The sequence below is a fragment of the Zonotrichia albicollis genome, chromosome 1 (assembly GCF_047830755.1).
Source record: "Zonotrichia albicollis isolate bZonAlb1 chromosome 1, bZonAlb1.hap1, whole genome shotgun sequence".
Lineage (NCBI taxonomy): Eukaryota > Metazoa > Chordata > Aves > Passeriformes > Passerellidae > Zonotrichia > Zonotrichia albicollis.
In genome coordinates, this window is record NC_133819.1 from 84,241,076 (window position 1) to 84,247,935 (window position 6,860).

The following is a 6,860-nucleotide window of genomic DNA, read 5'->3' on the forward strand; positions in this document are numbered from 1 at the left end:
ACTAGTGGGTTTTGAATATACTGGACCTCTCAGTCTATGTCATTGAAAAGGTGTGCTTGATTATACCACATCCATAGGTCTGCTTGATTGTTGCACTGTGCATCAACATTTCTCTAACAGTATCTGAGAATTCCCAATGGAAGGGTCAGGCTTGTTTGATTATGAAGGATAATTACTTTCTAGATATTGTCAACATTCTCTCTGGTGATAACATCCCACTACAGGGAGTGTTAATGCAGTTTCAAGGAATAGGTACTGTACTTGCTGGATGGACACTTTCCACAGCAAACAAACACATTTCACTCATGTCCAGGATATCACTGGCTCTTTGGGACTTATGACTTGGACTGTATTTACTCTGTAATGGTAAATTTCACTTCCATTTCCCATGTTCCTTTCCCTCAAACACACTGCAAAGTAACCCAGCATTTTCAGAGCAACAGTGGTGAATTCTTGCCTGATGTCCTGGATGCCACACTGAGGTGTTCAAAGCATCCTGATCCCGTTGGTTCAGAGCAGGAAATGGTTCAAAACTTTTATACAGTGACTGCCAGTTGCTGTCTGTCAGGATTTTAAAAATTGCATGGCCTCAGATACATTTATTTCCTGATTAGTGACACCATTTCACCATTTTTTAAACAACTGGCTTAATCTTTCTCCTACACCACTCTTCTGAGGTCAACGTAGTTAGTGCAAAGTCCACTTAACTCCATGCCCAAGACAATATTTCTGTATTAATTTATTTTAAAAGCTACCTGACTGTACTTGTTTTGTCATTGGCTGTGTAGCAAAACCTGGTGGCAAAACACTGTACAGGGGGCTTACATGCTGCACCTAAAGGTAGTGTTTTAACAGCCAGCATAGGTGTAAGAATAGGTGTTGGCAATGCAATTTTATGTTCCTTCCCTGGGTCAAGGATTCAGTCCCTGCCAGTTATTTGTAAGCTGGTAACAGCTTCTTTCAGAAGTGGAATGACAGAGCTTATCAGTGCCACACGCACACATACACTGCCCAACAGTGACCTCCTGTGGCAATGGGAATGTCTCCAGGTCTTCCGACAAAACAGCAGTGGTCAGACTGATTAAAATGTGAACAAAAGGAGTAAATGTTTACAGTAGAATCCGTGCCAGGTGGAAGCCCATTGCTCCCTGTCTGCTTCTGGTACATGTCATAGAATCACAGAACCAGAGAATGACAGGCTGGACGATCCAACCTTTCTTGTCAAAGCATTGTCTAGACAAGATGGCCCAAGCACCACACCCAGCTGGATCTTAAATGCATCCAGTGTTGGGGAATCTACTGCTTCCTGGGGGAGATAATTCCAATGGCTGATTGCTTTCACTGCAAAAAATGTTCTTCTTGTGGTGAAACAGAATTCCCCCCGGAGTAATTTTACCAATTACCCCTCATCCTTTCCATGGGATTCTTGTAAATATGGAATCTCCATCTTTGTGGCCACCCTTCAAATACCAGAACATGGTAATAAAGTCTCCCATAAGCCTCTTTTTCTCAGAAAAAGAACAAACTGAGCAAACCTACTTCCGACTGAACAAACCTAACCTCTCTTCATGTGTCAGGCTTTTCAGTCATTGGGTCATCTTCTCTGGACCCACTCCAGCCCATCCACATTGTTTTGCTTACCAGGGACCAAAACTGAACAGTATTCCAGATGTAGCCTGAGGAGTGCTGTATTGAATGGGATAGTGATTCCTCTGCCTCTGCTGGTGATATGATTTTTGATGTAGCTCAGCACCCTGTTAACTTTCTCTGCACTGTTCACCCATGTTGAACTTCTTGTCTACCAGGCCCCTCAGGTTCCTTCCCATGTAGCTGCTCTCCACCCAGGTAGATCCCAGCCTGTGCTGCCCTCCTGGCTCATGGATGCCCAGGTGCAAGATCTTATATTTGTCCTTGTTGAACTTCATAAAGTTCTTGCTAGCCCATTCTTCCAGCCTATCCAGGTCTTCCTGCAGGCTGTCTCTCCTTTCCAAATGGTCTACTCCCCCACTCAGTTTGGTGTCATTGACAAACTTCAGCTGAGCAAAGAAATGCTGCTGGAGAGGAGAAATACAAGCCCTGCTGGCTGTTGAACAGTAAGGGCTCTGGGCTGACCCTTCTCTTGAGATGGAGAGAACGGCAACAGCACAGGTACCAATAGTGACAGGAGCAATGGGTGTTCATTATCTCCCTTCCACTTCCAAAGAGCTCCTCTCCACCCCCACAGATGAGACGTCTGGCCACAGCTTTTGTAGCAGCTCCTTATTCTCCTCTGGAGCCGGAGCCCTTCATCCCTAACAAAATGGTGCCAAACACTGCCTTCCCAGGTGACCTTTGGTGCACTTGGAGACAGCTCACAACTGACTCAGGCTTATGCAGGACCAAGCTGGTCCAAACCAGGGATGTTCAAGACCTGCAGTCCCTACTGCTGCTCTTGGGTCTGCTGCTGAACTGCATGGGTACTGAAGGCTTCAAGGTGCTTTTCCTCCTTGCTGCCCTGCAGGAAAACAACGGCTCTGAAGACGTGACCCTGGTGTTGTGTGTCTGCCTGTCCTTTTTCAACAAGTCCCTCTGCAGTTCATACCTGAGGATGGTGCTTTAGGATATCCCCAGGGCTCTCTTCTGCCTTGGTCCACTTCCCCTGCTATGACCAGAGCAGGGGAAGAGCAAAAAATCTGCCAACAGGGATGTGACAATGTCCCCTGCCTCAGAGGAAGTGGGGGCTTAACTTCTGCAGGAGGGCTAAGCCAGTTCTCTGAAGCTGAGGGAGAGGCAGTAGCCAACATCACCTGACCCAGGAGGCTGAGGAGCTTCTGGAGGACCAGGAGCATGTTCTAGGGGAGGGGATGTCCATCTGTTGCAACTCCTGCAGTGCCATTGTGACCACAGAAAGAGGAGCAGGCACCCTGAGGCATGACTGCATCTTGGACTGAGCTCCAAGTGTAAGGAGAGCTTTGGCATGTGTCTGACAGGTGTTTACCAAGTGGGACAGCTTGGTGGAGAATGCCTCTAGAGCAGGCAGCAGTGTGCCAGGCTTGCATCTCCTTCTGTGTTTGTCCCCTTCAACAGTGGGGGATGTTGGGGTTTCTTTGGGCCAAGGCTGGTTCTGCTGGTGGTCAGGGCTCTGAGTGGCCACCCTCTGGTCACCCACCATGGCCATTCAGGCAAAGGCCAGCTGGACCCAACAGCAGTGTCCCCACAGTCTGTGGCATCGCACACTGACAGAGAGTAGTGCTGGGGCAGAGCTGGGCCCATGAAGGTTTCAGCAAAGCATTGTACTGGCATGAACACTTGAGTCTTTTGGTTTTGATCAGCATTAGAGCCCTGCTGCCCCAACCTTCTGCATGGGGCCATTTCAGAAATTTGGCTGTGGGCAGAACTACTTTGAGCCCCGATGGACAGAGAGGACTTTTTGGAGAGTGCCCCAAAGGACTGAGCAGTTCAGGGTTGGTGCAAGGAGAGACAGTGGGGTAGAGCATTTGGTAGGACCAGAGTTCAGGGAGAGAAACAAGAAAGAAAGCAGAGGACAGCACTGTCAGTGATAGGAAACACTTGGCAACAACAGCAGCTTTCCCTTGCTCTTTGTGCTTTGCAGCATTCCCTGTGTCTGCCCAAGCTCCAGGCGCAGCAGGAACTGTGAGTTCAGACTGGGCAGACGTGCACTGCATCAGAATGCTGTGCACCTGTCGGCTGCCTCTGAGCTCACAGCAGCCCGACTGCTTTTAAAAGAAAAAAGCTAATCACCTGTGGTTTCCATGACTGTTTTCTATAGGAACTGCCTTCCCATGCATCTATTCCTCCCTTTTACTTGCCCTGCAAGAAAAAAATTTAAGAGAGGTGCAGAGTAAAGCTCCGACCTTGAGACTTCTTAAGTCACTGTCATGCTTGCTACTGAACTTCGTTCACTCACTTGTGTATCAAGAAAATCCACTGTCCCTTCTTTTGAGAGTGAAGTGCAGGACTCCATCCATGACGGCAGCAGGAAGGCTGTTGCCAAGCTTGGTCCAGGCTGGGGTCTCAGGCTTTACTGGAGTTGTGAGGAAGGGCACGCTGCAGAAATTTCTTTCCTTCCTCTAGCATGTATTCTCCTCCAGTTACCTGTCAAAGCCAGCCAAAATGTTGGTGCTGATTAAGCAGGCCCTGTTATGGCCACACTTCCTTTTCATGCTGTCTCAGACTTCCTGATAGAGGAAGAGAGTGCCATGGTGGGAATTAGTGTTGCCTTAGTTGTACCTTCCTCTCCATCCACGTCTTGAGTCCTCCTCAAAGGAGGACTGTAAAGAAAGGACAGTCTCAGCAGTGTGTTTACATGTGCTGCTGTGGTCTGATCTCTGTGGCACTGCTCTGTCAGCAGGCACACATCACAGAGGAAAAGGCCATTCATTTCCCCTTCTCATTTCAGAAGGAGCCCTCTGGTTTTTTTTTCTCACCTCAGGCTGCAGATGCTGGGCCACTGTGGAACCTGAGCCACAATTCCTGCCTGTCTTGAGTCAGGTCCCACAGGGATCCTGGCGAAGAAGAGGGGCAGGTATTGGGTCAGTTTTATCTGGCAATAGATCCTATTTATTTTCCCCAGACTGAGTGCAAGGCCATTGTGCTGGGGATACAAATGGGCAGGGGAGCACGGCTGGGAGGGGTGGGAGGTGGCTCTGCTGGCAGCTGGCAGCTCTTGGCACACATGGAAGGCAGGATGGCAGATGGGGCAGCACAGAAACAGATCTGTGTGATGGTCAGGGAACACAAATAGTCGAATGGAATAGATGAGACCACTCTTGGCACTGAGGAAGCACCAGGAAAGGAAGCCCTGTCATTAGAGAGTGGATGGGGGTGGGAGGGGGTTGGAAGCCCAGAGAGCCCTTTTGTGTCTGGATGGACACAAAAGGCCAAATTACCAAAAGTAAAGTCAAGGAAAACTCTGGCTCTGTCAGTCAGAACCAAGTTCAAGTCAAATCTTGTTCAGCCAAAGGGGAGGCTGTAGCCGACCTCACCTGTCCTAGGAGGATGAGGAGCTTCTGCAGGACCAGGAGTGCATTTTAGGGAGGGAATGTCTAAGAGGAAAACGCCTGAGTGGTACAATCCTTGGTTTTGAGGGGCCTTGTTCTTGTTCCCAGTCTTCCAGTTCAGGGTCCTGGGTATGCTGAGAACAAGTGCTCTTACTCTTAAAGACTGAAGCTGAGGAGGGATTAAGTACCTGAGCCTTTTCCTCATCCTTGCCGCTATGTTTCCCCCCATATCCAATAAAGTGTTGGAGCAAATTAGGTAAAATATGGAGAAAACAAGATAAGTTATGAAAATATATGGGAAAATCAGGGGGCAATTAGGGTGAAATTGAGAAAATTGTGGAAAGTGTGAAAATTGTGGAAACTGTCAAATTCAGAGAAATGGGGGAAAATTGGGGGAGATTGCAGCAAAGTAGGATGGAATTAGGGGAAATCTAGAGAAAGTGATAAAAATTAGGAGAAATATGAAACATTTGGTAAATTTGGGAGATAAATTTCAGTTAGGGGAAATTAGGGATATAGTCTGGTGAAAATTTTGGGAAAATAAAGGGAATTGAGGAAATGTGGAAAAAATGAAATATCTTAGGGGAATCAGGGAAAATGTATGGAAATTTAGGGAATTGTAGGGGAAACAAAGAAAAACTTGGGGGTAGTGGAGCAAATTGAGGGAGATTAGGGAAAATACCAGGAGAATAAGGAGAAATTTAGGTGTGAAAGGTCAGAATAAGAAAATCAGGGGACATACAGGGAAATAAGGGAAAATTGAGGGAAACTAGCAAAGTGAGGGAATTAGGAGAAATTAGGGAAAACAAAATTTGGCCATAATTTGGGGAAATCAAGGGGAAAACCAGGAAATTTGGGGCAAACTGCAGTGTAAAATAAGGACATTTGGGGAAAAACCTGGAAAATTTGGGAAAATTAGGGGACACCAAGGAAATTCAGGGCAAATTGATGGAAATATAGGGAAAACAGGGGGAAACCAAGTTAATTTGTGGCAAACAGGGGGACATTTAGGAAAATCAGGGGGAAAAGAAAGTAAATTTGGGGAAAAATTAAAAAAACTTTGAGGGGAATAAGAAGAATTAGGTGAAATTCAGACACCTGGTTCTCTGTAGGGCATCTAATGGGATTGATGGGGCCTGGATGCCTGGGTGCCCCTGTCTATTCTTAGGTGAGCTTTGGGGGTCCAGGGGGGGAAGGGGAACCTGTGGGGCCAGCCCCATATATGGTTATGAGGTGAAGGTGCCCCACAGCCCCACTGGCGTCACAAGCTGATCGGATGTCAGGGGTTGTGGGGGGGGATGTCCCAAAAATATCCCATTGTGGGGGAAGGGAGAGGGAACAAAGGGATGGGAGGAGGGGCACAGATGCCTGAGTTCCCTTGGAGGGGGAAGGGGGGTCACACCTGTCCTTTGTCTGTCTGTCCCTTCCCCCACCCCAGGGGGACCCAGGCATCCAGGCGAGTCTTTTGGCTTGCCTCATCTATCCCATAATAAACTGGAGGGTTGGAGGGCAAGGGGAGTTAGAGGGGGCCCCTATGGGGGCTGAGAGTGGGGTATCCTGTGGGTCTGGGGGGTCCTGTGGGTCTGGGGGAGCCCTATGGGGATTCTGTGAGGCTAGCAGTGGGTTGTATGGAAGGTCCATAGGGCCAGTAGTGGCCTGTGGTAAGGGGGGGAACCATGAGGGTCCTATAGGGAAATATTTAGAGGTTCTATAGGGCTGGATATGGGTCCTATAGGCCCATGGGACTGGGGGCGGGTGTCTGGGAGCAGGTTCTATGGGGCTGTGTGCACTCACAGGGATCCTATAGAAAGGAAGTAATGGGAACGCTGTGGGGCCGAGAAGAGTTCTCTGCATGTCCTA